Here is a 16,000-nt window from a genome sequence, read left to right on the forward strand (position 1 = left end):
TTGGAAAGTTATACCGTGTAACGGTTTCAATTAAACTATTATTTTATTTTTATTTAATAATTTTTGATGATAACAATAATAATAATAATAATATGGTATAATGTTCACAGTAACAAAACTGGAGCGTACACAGTCCTAGAACTGTTTATATTGTTATGCTTTTAAAGTCGATGTGAGTTAATTCATTCGCTGTCTGTGCAAGCTTATTCAAATGAAAAACGACAACTTAATGATAAAAGCAAGTGCTTTGAAGAATACGCATATAGAAAAACAACAAAAGAAGATATTAAACATTTGTAAATGGAGTGGTTTTGTTCCCTTAGTTGGAACATCATCGGACGTGTCACATGTCAAATACTTTACCATGTACAAAAGAGAAGCCGTGACATAATTTAATATCGAGCTAGACATGAATGTACAGTAGACTACACAGGCACCACAATGAATCAAACCCTCATAAAATAAAGGGGAACACTTTTATATTGCAATGCTGTAAATCAAACGGTTGAGTTACACTTAGGTATTGTTGATCATTCCCATGTTTCCACAGTTTGGAAATTATTGTTTGTCGTTGTTTAATAAAATCCTGTTTTATGAATCTGTCGGTCTACATATATATTATAATAAAATGTGCCTATAGGTGGCCTTACAAATCACTAAACACAAATATATGAACATGTAAGATTGTAAGTGCTATATTTTGGTTAAAACAAATGTTGCATTTAAAAAAAAAGAGAGGTAATGCTCTATATTCTGAATCATTGCTATAGAATAGAACGCAACTATGCATATAAAATACATTTTCAGGTGGGCAGCCAACTTCATCCAATCAGGAGAAAGCTTACGTTTTTCTGCTCTCTGTTTTTCATCACTTCCAGTTTACCCTGTATGAGTTCTCTCTCCTGATTGGGTGAATTTGCAAATTTGAAATTATGTTCTGTTACAATGTAGGCATTTTTCAGATGCTCTTCATCCAGAATTACTTACAATAAGCAAGGTAAACACATACATATACAGAGAGAGATTTATCTCTGATGGTTTTCAAAAACCATCACAAATAAGTTGGGCTCGCCCCCTAGTGGTCCGTTTGCAATGAATCCAATATTAGATTGAAACCCCAAATAATTGATATAATATACATTTCAATGGATTTTGTTACTATCGGGTATGGAAAGGTATCATTTTCGTCCACGATGGCTGCCAAGAGCTTAAAATACCTATAAACTGGGATTTCATAATGTAAAAAATTGTGCACTTGGTGACAAGTTTTAGATTTTTGGCATTGTGTTAGGTATGGGTATAAGGTTTTCAAAAATCATTGCAAACTAATTTGGCTCGCCCCCTAGTGGTCCATTTGCAATGAATCCAATATTAGATGGGTCAGTATATGGTTGAAACCCCCGTTTCAATGGACTCTGTTATGTTACTATTGGTTATGCTAAATAACAATACAATAAATATGGAAATCTAACTTCAGGAAAGCTTATAGACATTGTAAGCCACCGCGGCTACACACTATAGCAATGACAGCTGAATATAGAGCTTAACACTAATTCTTAACAAATAAATATCACTTATGAGTGGTTGTCACTGCACAGTGTTTGATTGACGTACACGCCTTTTCTGCATTTTCAGAATTCTATGAACACTTATGGTGTGTGTGTGTGTGTGTGTGTGTGTGTGTGTGTGTGTGTGTGTATGTGTGTGTGTGTGTGCACATCAGCCCACGGGGCAGCCAGGCAGTCTAAAGGCATCTGGTACAGGACTGTCCAGTTTGCAGATGATCTTGTATATTCCTTTTTTCCAGCAGGGGTCGCTGTCTCTCCCCGTCTGGATGGCAGAGAAGAACTCCCTCAGGGCCAGTTCTGACACTTCAATGAACCTCTCTGGAACCTGGTGACACGCACGCACGCACGTGCACACACACACACACACATGTGCACACGCACAAGTGAGTAACACGCTGGTGTCGCTCGCACACGACAATAACCGATCTGCAAGCTCTCAACGCGTGACACTTTGAGAGTTTTCTTACACCCGGAAAATAAACGTTGTAACTGCGATCATCGGTTTGTTATAGTTATGGGGTGTTGTTTTGACCAAAAACGCAATCTGGGAAAGACAATCCGAGATAAATTATTTTTTTGTAAATCTGTTTACACTGAGGCGGACGGAAATGGAGTTTATACTTAAGCAATATTACATGAGAGGGTGTGGTTTAACGTGATTATTGCCATGACAGTGATGCGGTCAGGAACGAGACGTAGTCGAGTTCCGCATGAGCCGCGCTATGAGCTTGTAGATCTGCTATTTTTCAATAGCCCCCCCCCCCCCCTGAAATGGGTTAATATTACACACGCCCACACACACACACACCTGGTAGACGTTGCTCTTGTTGTAGTGCATGTTCAGTATGCGGTAGAGCTCTGTGTCACGGCCCATGTGCAGGTGACTGTCTCTGACCAGAGGAGACGTGCCGTCCCTGCATGGAGGGGGAAGACAGCATGGACACATGGACAGACATAGAGACAACAGGACACAACATGGACAGTTGGACAGACATAGGGACAACAGGACACAACATGGACAGTTGGACAGACATAGGGACAACAGGACACAACATGGACAGTTGGACAGACATAGATAGTATTAATATTCTGGATTTGATAGAAATCAACAAAAGATGACAGACGCGTTTTAAGCTCTATATATGAGAAATCTCAAACCTGGGATATGTTGTGTTAAACAGATTAAACGTGATGGTGTGTGTGACTGTGTGAACGTACCGGCTTTGGGTGTCTCGGACGGCCTGGCGCGCGAAGCGCTCCATCTGGATATAGAAGAACTCTCTGAAGTTACTGAACCACTTGATGAGCTGTGACGTCACACACCTGTTGAACTGGAGAGAGAGAGAGAGAGAGAGAGAGAGAGAACATGAGGCTTACCTGATCCTGCCTGTAGCATATGCTTGCGTGAAAGATTAAGCCATGTGTACAAACGGCTTGTACAGTGAAACTGGCAACCACATGTAATGTGTGGTTTGATTAGACCAGTGGTTCTCACACATTTTTCCCACAAATTTATATCCCACTTGAAAAAGTCTACAAAAGTTGCACTGAGTTGATTGATTGGGCCATAATAAAAGTGTCAAACTTTTATGGAGGGAGTGTGTTTGTACACACTATACACACACGTACACTTGCCTAGTATCGCTTTAAGTCCTTTGAGGAGTCATGGGAGGAGTTGTGGGTAAAGTTGTGGGTAATTCTTCATGTCAAGGACCCCAAAATTGACACCAATTAGCCCACGGACCCCCATTTGAAGAGATATGCCAGGGACCCCCAAAAGAGAAGATTTGTATGGCTCTAGCAGTGATTCTCAACCCGTTTAATTTCAAGGACCCCCAGTTTGACATGCATTAGTCTACGGACCCCCATTTAATGGCATTTCTATCTCTGGGACACCAATTTATATTGTAAAATCAATGTTAATTTAACCCTGAGAGTGTACAAATGGAACCGGGTCAATTTGGTTCTATTTGTACACTCTCAGACTGGTTCGGGGATGAGGAAAAAGGTACGCAGACTACGAAAATCAAACCTTTTTCACGCCTTGGCAGGTTAACAAGAACAACATTAATTAATTGCAGAGCAAACAAATCATTGCGGTTTGTTTCGACAGTTCTTGCACCTCCAATACACGCTGCATGGGCAAGACCTACGCTGTAGAGTGCATTGCTGGAATTTGGCAGAAGTAGCAGGATTTTGGCGGAAGTATACCGCTCAAGGAAATGACATAATTGGCTCTTTACAAATCTGTATTAAACAATTCACCTAAGACCTGGCCGCTCCCACTTAGACACCACACACACACACTTTTCCAGCTCATTCAGGAGCCAGAGGAGAAGAAAGAGGACGGAGAGAAACCTTCACGTCAGGGAAGTAGGTCTTCAGCGTGTTGGAGGAAGGGTAGCGGGCGTAGAAGAACATCAGCTTGGCTTTCTTCAGGTGACAGGGAGACAGGCCCTCCTGGCTGTGGAACATCACCTATTAAGGACACTATAGCGCTGGAATTTCCTGCTTTTCTTAAAGCATGCAGTCGCTATTTCACCTTCTGCATGGCAGTGCTGGCTGGCGTGAAACTAAGCAACTAAGTTACGCAAAGTAGGGCGGGGCAAAGCCCTAGTAGGGCGGGGCAAAGCCCTAGTACTACTAAATATTAGGGGCAGGGCATTCTCACATTCTAACATAGCCAGAAAACCCCTTTCTGGAAGCTTGGTAGCGTGCCTCGTTAGTCTTTAAGACTCCCAACCCACACCTCCCTGGGATCGAATCCTGCTGCCCTGCACTACTTTAACAACCGTGGATGACCTTTTTTTGGCCGATAAAATACAGTTTTAAAAGTACAATTTAGAAATTGTCAATTTATTTGGTCTTAGTTTTAGTCACTCATAGCTTAGACGGTGACAGCACAGTTTTCGTCGTATATAGCTTTGGTCGCCGAAATTTAAAAGTAAAAGGATATGGCGCCGGGAGGCAGGTACAGGTCCCCTCCGTCCATGCCCGCGTCTCTCTCTCTGTCCACATGGTGGTGCTGATGGTGCTGGTGGTGGTGGTGGTGGGGGTGGGGGTAGTGGTGTTGGGGGTCCAAGGGTCCGCCGGAGAGCAGGGAGAGAGGGGGGAAGGCGGCGTGGTGGTGGTGGGATGGGCCGGTGGAATGATGATGAGACCCCGCCCCCGGGAAGTCCAGGAAGGGATCGGGGGGGCCGCCGAAGAGAAGAGCAGGGCCGCCGCTCCCCCGCTTCTCCTCTCGCTCGCCCCTCCCCCCTCCGCCCCCCGGAGGAGGCGGGGGGAGAGAGCGAGAGAACAGCTGCTGCATGGAGTAATGCAGGAGGGGCAGGGGGGGGAGGGGGGGGAAGGAGGCGGAGCCAGCTGAGGAGGGGGAGTGGCCGAGGAAGGAGGAGGAGCTTTTGGGAGGAGGGGGCGGAGGAGGAGGAGGGGGGTGGTGCAGGAGCGAGGGATGTTGATGATGATGAAGAGGATGAAGAGGAGGGGGGCGTGGCGGGAGGTGGTGGTGGGGGGGGTGGGCCGAGGAGGAGGAGGCGGGGTTTAGGAGGCGCGAGGGGAGAGTGGGCGGGCCTCCCCCTCCTCCTCTGATTGGATGATCGGCCCCTCCTCTCCGTCTGGGCGGGTTGGCCGGGCACCGATGGGTGGCCCCTGGTCCGACTCCTCCCCCCGACTCCGCGTCTCTCATCTTCTGGAATAATAACATTAAAAAAAAATGTTATTTATAACTCACTTAAACAATTTACGTCATAAGTCCTCTAAATAAACATTAAAAATCCAATAGCCTTGGTTGGTTCTAAATTGCTCTCTAAAGTGCTCTAAACCAACTTTAATTTTCATAGACTTGGCTGGCAAACAATGTACGTCATAAGTGCTCTAAATAAACATTAAAAATCCAATAGACTTGGCTGCCATATGACGTAATCCTCAACAGTCATGCATCGGAGAGGCTAGCGCCCCACTCAACATTTTATCCCACTTTTTCTTGTTTGTATAGGTATAGGAAGCAGGCGTGTCTGATAAGTTATATCAAATATCTAAATACTGAATTGAGCAACTGAAAAACTTTCTGGGGGTGCTCCTAAAAGCCTTAGTACACGATAAAATTACAGCCAAAACATAAAAAAAAAAAAGTGAAATATCCTAAGGCGTAGACTAGTAAGAGACCAAAGGGAGAAAAAAAAGGAAAAAAAAGCTAAATCTTAAAAAGGTACGTTTTGAGTCCATTTTTAAAAGCATCGGTAGATATTAGAATAGTCCTGACGTCACTCGTTCATCCCCTGGGTCACGGAATTAATTTCTCTACGGAGAATAACTTTGGCTCTGTTTCGTTTACGATAGTCAGTCACTCATATTTGATTTGAAACAAGTCTTATAGACCGATTCCGTAGCGGGTCTCATGGTCGCAGCCTACGTATTTCCTGTAGGCGGACTCGACGTAGCTGCGGGGTTTAAACCATCACCAGGCGCATCTCTTCCACTACAGTGAACGGCAGAGTGACTGATAGTTAGTTTGCCTCAAACTTTACTCTTTTACCTGCTTTTTTACTAACACTAACATTACAAAGATGCCCAGAACATCGAGATGAACCTGTGTAGTTTATGGCTGCTCCAACAGTAGTGGCAACATAAAAAAAATAAAAAAAACGGAATGTCTAATATCCACCGCGGTGGCTGAGACCAGAGCCATTGAGTAATGGTTGAGACGAAGCAGTGAAAGATACATAACGCCAGTCTTACCCAATACAAAATCTTTCTGTTTTATTAACACAAGGCTGCTGTACTTTATACCTCATACTTTAAATGCTTAGTATGAGGTATAAAATACAGCAGCCTTGTGTTCATAAAACAGAAAGATTGGGTATTGGGTAAGACTGACATTATCTTTCAGGACCTTTCACTGCTTTGTCTCAAACATTACTCAATGGCTCTGGTCTCAGCCACCACGGCGGATATTTTGACATTCCGTATTCATTTATTTTTTATGTTGCCACTACTGTTGAAGCAGCCATAAACTACACAGGTTTATCTCGATGTTCTGGACATCTTTGTAATGTTAGTGTTAGTAAAAAAGCAGGTAAAAGAGTAAAGTTTGAGGCAAACTAACATCAGTCACTCTGCCGTTCACTGTAGTGGAAGAGATGCGCCTGGTGATGGTTTAAACCCCGCAGCTACGTCGAGTCCGCCTACAGGAAATACGTAGGCTGCGACCATGAACATTTGCAAAGGGTGCATTTTGCATCCCAAAACGCAGTTTATAGTTAAGGGACGCAATGAAACAACGGCCTCTGCATCCACGGGATGCACTACTGTACTAACTGTACTGTTTTTTATTCTAGTTAATTTTGCTAGCTTTAGTTGTAATAATCATTTATTCTTCTGTTTTCTACATGCATATAACCACATTATAACCATATAAAATGAAATTGGAGTTAAATGTTGCAATTTGTAAAAAATGACAAAATATGACTCCTAACGTAGTTGAAGTGGGACTCATAAAATGTCACTGGGACTCATCTAAAAGACCATCCCTGCATCCCGGGACTAATTACATTGAAAACCTATTTACATCACTGCATTTGGGGGGGTCTCACCTCCTCCTCCTCTTCCTCCTCGTCTTCCTCCTCGACCCTGCCCCCTCCTCTGGAAGGTGGCGGGGTGGGGGGAGAGGAGGGGGCGGTCCCCTCCTCGCCGTACAGGCGCAGGACGCGGTCGATGACGCGCGCCACGGCCGCGCCCAGCTCCAGCTTCAGCGCCCGCGCCAACTTCTGCCCGCCCTCTGGCCCCTCCTCCTCCTCATCATCATCATAGCCCAGCCACACCCCCACCTAGGGATCAAAGTTATAATTGTTCACAAAAAATTAACTAACTAAACTTTTATGGTGACAAAAAATAAATACAGTTTTGTTAAATGAGAATTCCATGCTATAAGGCTTTCTTACCTTTATTTGTAGTTGTTACGTCCCCACCAAAGAGGTCCAGGTGTTATTTTGTGCACAAGGGCATTATTGGCTATTTCCCCTAATATAAGCCCTCAATGTTTTTGTGCTAATTCGCTTATTTCCATCGAAATAAGTAGTAAAGTGTGCCGCTTGGGATACTATTTACATTATGAAAATATATTCAAAGAAAATATCACTTTTGTTTAACAACTTCAATCCCCAGAATCCCAGCATATTCTGGGGGGGGGGGCAAAAACGGCCGATCTACAAGCTCACACCGCCTTGAAGATCTTTTGGAGAATGTATTTGTGTAGACTAGAGTGAAAAAACAGCATACCAAATACACTCTTTACAGGTCTGTTTTATCAAGTATAAAGGGTTTAAGTGGTACTGAATTTGCAGCTCAACAAACGCTAAATTCATCCTAGCATATGACGGAGGACGATTTAACAATACATTCATATCGGCGATGCGATTTCTGTGAGCGTTTTTTAATCACGATAAAAGATAATAACGATTATCACTAATAATAACGATGACCTACCCCCAGCGCTCTCTCCATCATCATCGCCCCTTCATCCTGCTCCTCTTCCTCCCGTCTCTCTCGCTCGGCCGCTGTTCGTCCGTCGGAAGCGAAGCTCGGCTTCCTCAAGGCGGCGCCGACCAGTGAGAGAGAGACGCCGACGGTCTGATCCTCCTCCTCGTCGAACATCGTCATCCCGTCCGCCAAGAAATCTGCCTCCTCGTCCTCCTCTCCGCCTCTTGGGCTGTCGTGATTACAACCCATTTTAAACCACGATTAATTGTCAGGTTACATAACATTCCAGGTGACTAAAATGTGACTAAAACTAAATTAAAGAGACTATGACTAAAGCTAAAATCAAAATTTGCTGCCAAAAACAACAGTACTAGTCGAGAGGCCTTACCCGTCTCCCCCGGCATTGCGCCTCCTCTTCCTCCTCTCGTGGAGGCCATGCTCTTCCTCCTCTTCCTGCTCCTCCTCCTCTGGGGCGGTGGCGGCGGCCATCTTCTCTCCGAACGCCCGCCACACTTTGTCCCGCAGGGCGCGCAGCCGCTCGCGCGCCTCCTCCAACTGCTCCTTAAGCTCCTCCTTCTCTCTCCCCCTTCCCCCCCTCCTCCTCCTCCCCCTCTCCCTCCCCCTACTCCTCTCGGCCCCTTCTCCCCCTCCCATCGGCCCGCCCCCGCCCCCCTCCAGTTTCATCCTCTTGTTGGCTCTCGGGGCGTCGTGGCGCCACTCGGCCATTAGGTGGTGGTAGTCGTCTCCCTTGGTCCCTTCATGGTCTTCCCCTCCCTCCTCTGTGGAACAAATGTGGAACATGAGTGTTTTCATATGTTTCACGCATAACGGTAACATTTTACATTTGTAATTATTATTATATGACGTGTTTCTGCTGAAATTCCTTTGAATTTAGTTTTTTTTTAATTATTATTATTTTATTTCAGATTTTTTTATGTTTTCGTTTTGATTAGTTGGAATGTGAGATTTTCCATTCTCTGCCCGACCTTGGAATTCATAATGTGAAATTCATAACGCACGCACAAACAAAAATGCACACACGCACACAGTCTCACACACACACCGTCTTTCCTCTGCTCCTCTCCCGGGGTGTTTTTTGGGTACGGGAGCGAGCCCCCCAGAGCGGGGGGGTGCTGCTGCTGTGCGTTGGCATGCAGTTGCCCTCCGAACCTCTTGGGGGCTCCACCAGCACCAGCACCGGGCTGCAGGAGGTGGTGGATGAGGGGGAAGCCGGGGGGTCTCCTCCTGGCAGCCAGAGGGCGCTGTCCCACCGTGGAGTTGGACCGGGGGGGAGACGAAGGGGAGGGGCCAAACACACGCATCATCTGTGGGGTGGAGTCATCGAAGAGATCTGAGGGCGGGTCCATCGCTGAGGAGGGAGAGAGAGAGAGAGAGAGAGAGAATTTGTCAGAACCATCGTTTTTATTTACAATTTTTATAACATACATTACATACAATACATTCACAGCTTATAGATCAGTTTCATTCCAGTGTGGATCATGACTGACAAAATAAGGTCCCGAATACAAGCGTACGAAATAGGGTTTTCTCAGACGGGTGGCTGGCATCTCCCTTAGAGATAGGGTGAGAAGTTCAGTCACACGATAGAGACTCGCTACGTCTTCGCCTGGAAAGGAACCAGCTTAGGTGGTTCGGGCATCTGGTTAGCATGCCTCGAGATTATTTAAACATCTACATATAGACCGTCTATATATATATCTGTTGAAACAGACAACAAACAGACAACAACAACAAACAAATATGCTCAGTGGGATGGTTCCAGAAAGAGACCGTTTCAAGTGTGCGAGACAGTTGAAGTGCATGGACACATTTAAAAGGTACCAGTGAGAGAGACTGTCAGTACTGTGGTCCAATTTCTGCCAAGTGGATCAAGTGCAAATGCAGTAAAGCCCTATCCACGTTTCTCCCCGCCAAGGTACTGGGGCTCCTTGTGTGTGTGCTTTGCTTTCTTCAGGCCGTGTTGCCATGTCTACTTATTATAAGCAACCTTTGACTTGTTTTTTCTGTAGAGTTACTTGCAAATAAATGATTGGTAGTTTTTGGTTGATGTTTTTTTGGGCTTGATTCTAAAGTGTAGTAGTAGTTGCTTATTTGTGTTTGCTTCCACATTTCTTCACATCAAGGAACCCTCGATTAGTATGTAATTGTCCACAGACATCCATCTGAACATATTTTGTGCCTTTTTTAATTAAAATGTTTTACAAATATTAAAAATATTTCGATTTATTCTCATTATTCTGAGAGAATAACTTATTCTGTTTTTAAATAATGGATGTACAACCTCACAATGTGTCGCTGTGAGCTTGTAGATCAGCTATTTTCATTTGTGCTTGTTTTCATAGACCTGGCCACTTGTTTCTCTTTCAAAACTGGCACAGTAAGAGAAAGAGGAACTTCGCCAGGCCCAGGAAATAATTCCCAATGCATTTTCCCCATAGGCTTTTCAAAAAGTATTTATTTAAAGACCTTTTAAGCGTCGTACAAAGCCAACTCGAGTTGTGACAAATCATGACAACAAACACAATATGTTGGACCACACAAATAATTACAAAGAAGAAAAACAACAAAAAAAAGTATTGTAACCTGCCGTTTTCTTCTTCATTCTTTCGTTTGTTGTCATGATTTGTCACAACCCGAGTTGGCTTTGTACGACGCTTAAAGGGTCTTTAAATAAATACTTTTTGAAAAGCCTATGGGGAAAATGCATTGGGAATTATTTCCTGGGCCTGGTGTCGTCATGAAAGGGGACGGGACTACGACTATTATATAGACCTTATACACGCAGCCCGATCTCATCCAAACAAGGTGAAATAGCACGGATTGGCAATTCTAGAAAACCTCCAAATCCAAATGATTGTTTTGACCGCGACGGAGGCGTGGCTTTCACTAGTATTGTATTCAGGGACGTGCTCACATAGACATCAAAGGGGGCTTCAGCCCCTGCTCTTTTACCCGTCTGTAAAACAACTGCCCTCTCCAGACCATGAATGCAGCATTTACTATGGTGAAAGAAACGCAAATTAAACTCCTTTCCTGCATGCCGGAAAGGCAGCATTCAGGAGAATAGCTTATTTTCCGAAGTCTCCTGAACTTGAACAAATATGTTTAGAAATCCATGTCGTGACATTAATTACGATTCTGTGCTATCGGGTTACAACTGGGACGGGGCTGAGTCGGCTCTACCGAACTTCGCAACGCTTGACACAGCAACTCGCATGCTCGGTGGTGTCTCTCGTGGCTCACGTTCGGTAGAGAGAGATGGCGGCCCCCTGGCCAGCCTAATGGAGGAGAAAGGAACTGGTTGGAATAACGTGTTCCTTCCACGCGCTATGACCAACCAGGGAAACTCCCCCCTGTCGGGTGTAAAGGAGCAACTTGAACACTCATGCATGAAGGAAGCATGAGTTCAAGTCCGTTGCTCTCCCCAGGTTGGCGGAGGGTGTGTAGAGCCCAGGATCACATTAGATAATTGACACAGGGGTGAAAAATGGGTTACAAAATCGTGGGATAAATAATTATAATCCGTGCTATTTCTCCAAGTTTGGGTGAGACCGGGGTTGATGAACCATGGCTGTATGTGTCATAAAATCCTTGCACCGAGCTAGTGAAAGTGACATGAGGGGTATTTAGACTTTTGGGGGAATTATTTCCCTACAGAATTTATTTTACATCGTTCGTCACCAGGACAACCTCACGTGGTGTTCATCATACTGAAACAGAACATTTTTGAACTTTTGCACGCACGCCGCACACAACCTCTCACTTCCTACTGTACACCCTTCACTGTTTCCTTCCTCTCTCACTCTCTTTATATAACTCACTGTCTCTCTCTCTCTCATCCCTCTGTTCTCAGTTTCTCTCTCTGTCCCCCTGTCTCTCGCTGTTATCAGTTCAGACAGCCTGCAAGCACTGTTTGATCACACTGTTTACCCTCACACACACATGCATGCGTACGTATGCACGCACGCACAGTCGCACACATGCACACACGCACAGTCGCACACATGCACGCACACACACACACACACACACACACACACACACAGAGGGAGAGAGGATGAATGAGAGAGGGATTACAATGGTCAATGGTCCTTGGGGAGAGAAAGGGAGAGAGATCTGTAGGCTACTGTTGTGCGTGCGTGCGTATGTGTGTGCTACTTAGCACTGATAACACAATAATCCACTTCAGTTGGATACACTACCACTTATACCACATAGACAGACAGACAGACCGACAGACCGACAGACCGACAGACCGACAGACCGACAGACCGACAGACAGACAGACAGACAGACAGACAGACAGACAGACAGACAGACAGACAGACAGAGCATTGGTCCCCTGCATGCATGCATGCGGTCGTTGGAAACATGAAAAGAATTAATCCTCAAGCACATAAACAGGCTAAATATCAATTATTCAAATGGCCTGTTCTTCCCCAAGCATCATAATACAACCCAGATGGCTGATAGATAGAGCCACAGATTAGCCTCTTCCAGTGGTGGAAAAAGTACTACACACATATTTTTGCTTAAGCAAAAGTACCATGCAATAATGCAACTCAGAAATACTCTCACAAATACATTGTGAGCTTGTAGATTGTCTATTTTCAAATGGCCGAAATGTGTGTGTGTGTGTGTGTGTATATATATATATATATACGGTATATATATATATAGGGCTGAAGTGGTTACTGTATGTTTTTTGTAATAATAATCAAAATCTCCAAAGTAACTAGTAACTAAAGATCTCAAATAGTGGCGTAAAAGTACAATATTTGGAAGCGAGACGTCATCATCATTTTTCGACTGCGGTCGAGATCATGTATTTCACAATGCCACGCCAGACTTCCCGGTCCTTCATTGCCACCCCCAGTTCCTGCTTACTGATGCATGTGTCCCTAGAGACAGTTTTCTACCTCTGGTCTGCTTTGAGGCAGGATTCCAGAAGAAGAAGGGAATATATAACCTCATGATCAGCTCTGTAACAGTGGCCGGCAAACTGTTTTGCCAGTAGTGGTGTACAAGTAAAAGTATTGCAAATTGGAATGACTCAAGTAAAGGGAAAATACTTCAAAATGGTACTTAAGTAGGCCTACAGTACTTACGTAAATGTAGCCTACTTAGTTACTTTCCACCACTGCAAATGGACGGACGACAACAACAACAACACCACATTGAAACAGAAATGTATGTCAGTGCTTTTCAACCCTTTTTCATATCAAGGTCCATTATTCATTTGAGCCATTTGATTACATTTAGCCCCTCACACCCAAAACTAAAGAATATTTTGTTGTTGGTGGATACGATTTAGTCTACAATTCCATTCTGAATTGATGTTGCTACCATTAGGAGAGACAACAGGCAAACGTTGATCAAGATAACAATTATTCTACTTGTGTAGACTTCTTGTAAATTAAGTAATGCAGATGTTTAACAATACTTTAACTCTTGAGGACGTAAAATGAAAACAAATGGACTTGTAAGGGTCCATTTGGTTACCAACTCTCCATCGTTTAGCTATGGTGACCACCTGGAACCCCCTCAAGGACCACTGGTGGTCCCCGGACCACTGGTTGAGAGCCACTGATGCACAGCATGCAGACTATAGGGACGGATGGGGCGATAGCCGTTATTTATAATGTATTGTGATTACAACGATAATCGTATCGCGGAGATTTAAATTCATGGTGAAATCGTCCTCCGTCATACACTTGATGAGTTAGCTTTTTGACCTTTCACTATTCCGACCTAATTCCGAACCCTATAACCCTAACATCAGTCTTAACCGGCCACGTAGGTTGCTAACCCTAACCTCAGTCTTAACTAGCCACGTAGGTTGCTAACCCTAACCTCAGTCTTAACCCGCCACATACGTCGGACAAACGGGAGGTCAGACTTGCCGAGCCATAAGGCCTATGGGGCATGTGAGGTAGCTTGATATGTACAAGTAGGTAGTACACCCCCTGGACATGACGCTAGTATGTACACCCCCTGGACATGATGCTAGTATGATATGTACAAGTACACCCCCTGGACATGATGCTAGTATGTACACCGCCTGGACATGACGCTAGTATGATATGTACAAGTACACCCCCTGGACATGACGCTAGTAATATGATATGTACAAGTACACCCCCTGGACATGACGCTAGTAATATGATATGTACAAGTACACCCCCTGGACATGACGCTAGTATGTACACCGCCTGGACATGACGCTAGTATGTACACCGCTAGGACTTACCCCCCCCCCCCCCCCCCCCCCCACACACACACACACACACACACACACACACACACACACACACACACCCACCCAGTACCACAGTTTGACAATAATTATACTGGGGGTGCAGGGTTGTCAAACTGTCATATATGCAGACCTAGGCCTAGACCTAAGAATTAAATATAAATAGGGGAAATAAATTAGAGAAACAATTCTCGCATAGCCAGCCTTCTAGTATAGCTATATACACAGGCTAATATAACTATAAGACAATTCAGCAACAGTGATTAAGCCTAATAACCATTTAAAAATATCAGCTTTGATATATATTTTTAAGGGCTAAACAATTATGCATAGGTGAAATAGCCTATCTTAAGAAATGTATTTATAATAATAATAATAGTGACTAATACTGACTCATTATTAAAATTACTTGTGTCATTATTATTTGTTTTCTAGCCTACAGCGGCTTTGAAGCAACATCTGCCGGGTTGCATGCAACCTGTCGCACCCACATCGGTGACCTATCGCTACATGTTGATTTTTAGGCAGTACATTTTCGACGGTACGGTTCAGTTTTCTTCTTCCCCGTCATCTCACAACAATGAAACATCAAACAACTAAATTAAAATATTCACCAGACTAAGCAACACGAACGCACGAATAATGCATTTTCACTTGAAGAAAACTGCAATAAACTCCACTCTAGCGGCACATATTATATTTCTTCAGGTCACTCATGTGGGTATAACACCGGGACAGCAATCCGCAGATCTACAAGGACTCAACGCGTCGCGACGCAACGCGTTGAGAGCTTGTAGATCTGCTCTCCTGTGGGGTTGTGTGTGGGGGGGGGGGGGGTAAACGACCCAGACTGTCGTTTCTAACGGAATATAAACGCACGCCGGCGGCCATGCAGTGCACGCATCATGCACAGACTCGATCATGTCGCAGCACAGACGCCAAAATAATAAACGAACAAACACGCGCACATTTACTACATTTACAAACACGTAGTGACGCGAGTAATTATAACGATGAAATGACGGCGTGACAATCGATTAGTTATCTTACGAAACGATGTAAAGTTTGACGAGGACATTTTTGTGATAATAAATAAAGTATAAAAACTCACTTTGATAATCGCACAGGCAGGCAGGCAGGCAGCAGAGGAGAGGAGAGCTCTGCTGCTGTGTCCGACCGACTCCGTCCGTCCCTGTGTGTGTGTGACTTTGTGTCTGTGTGTGTGTGTGTGTGTGCGCGCGCGCGTGCGTGCAGGCAGGTCGCGAACCCAACACCACTGTGATGACACACACTTTCCTGTTATTTCCTCTATAGCTGTCTGTCTGTCTGTCTGTCTCTCTGCCTATCTATCTATCTCTCCATCTCTCTCTACTCTCCCTCGCTTCTCTCTCTCATAACTCCATCTCTCTCTCTCCAGCTCCCTCTCTCCCTCCCCCTCCGACTCTCTCTCTCTCTCTCTCTCTCTCTCTGTGGGAGTCAGGTACGAGGTGTGCGTGTGTGTGTGTGTGTGGGGGGGGGGGGGGGTGCGTGGGTCCTCCCCCCCCCCCCACACACACACATCCATCAGGGGATTGATTGTATTCATTTGATACAGAGCAGAGGGCGTGCACACGCGTGTGTGCGTGTTTTTTTTTTACACTATACCTACGACTCGTAGGTATAGTGTAAAAAAAATAAA

At 44.7% G+C, this 16,000-nt stretch overlaps 1 pseudogene across 1 annotated transcript; it reads right to left on the reverse strand.

Annotated features, from left to right (window-relative positions):
* Positions 1-378: 378 nt before the first annotated feature.
* Positions 379-15,641, reverse strand: LOC308335227 (annotated as a pseudogene). The gene is made up of 10 exons (XR_013966256.1): positions 15,434-15,641; positions 9,109-9,414; positions 8,434-8,824; positions 8,052-8,274; positions 7,160-7,393; positions 4,508-5,256; positions 3,927-4,032; positions 2,787-2,899; positions 2,377-2,482; positions 379-1,893 (listed from the first exon to the last, which is right to left on the reverse strand). The product of XR_013966256.1 is annotated as an uncharacterized misc_RNA (transcript).
* Between the last annotated feature and the right edge of the window lie 359 nt (positions 15,642-16,000).

Source organism: Protomyctophum bolini (assembly GCF_963924005.1).
Source record: "Protomyctophum bolini genome assembly, chromosome: 20".
NCBI lineage: Eukaryota > Metazoa > Chordata > Actinopteri > Myctophiformes > Myctophidae > Protomyctophum > Protomyctophum bolini.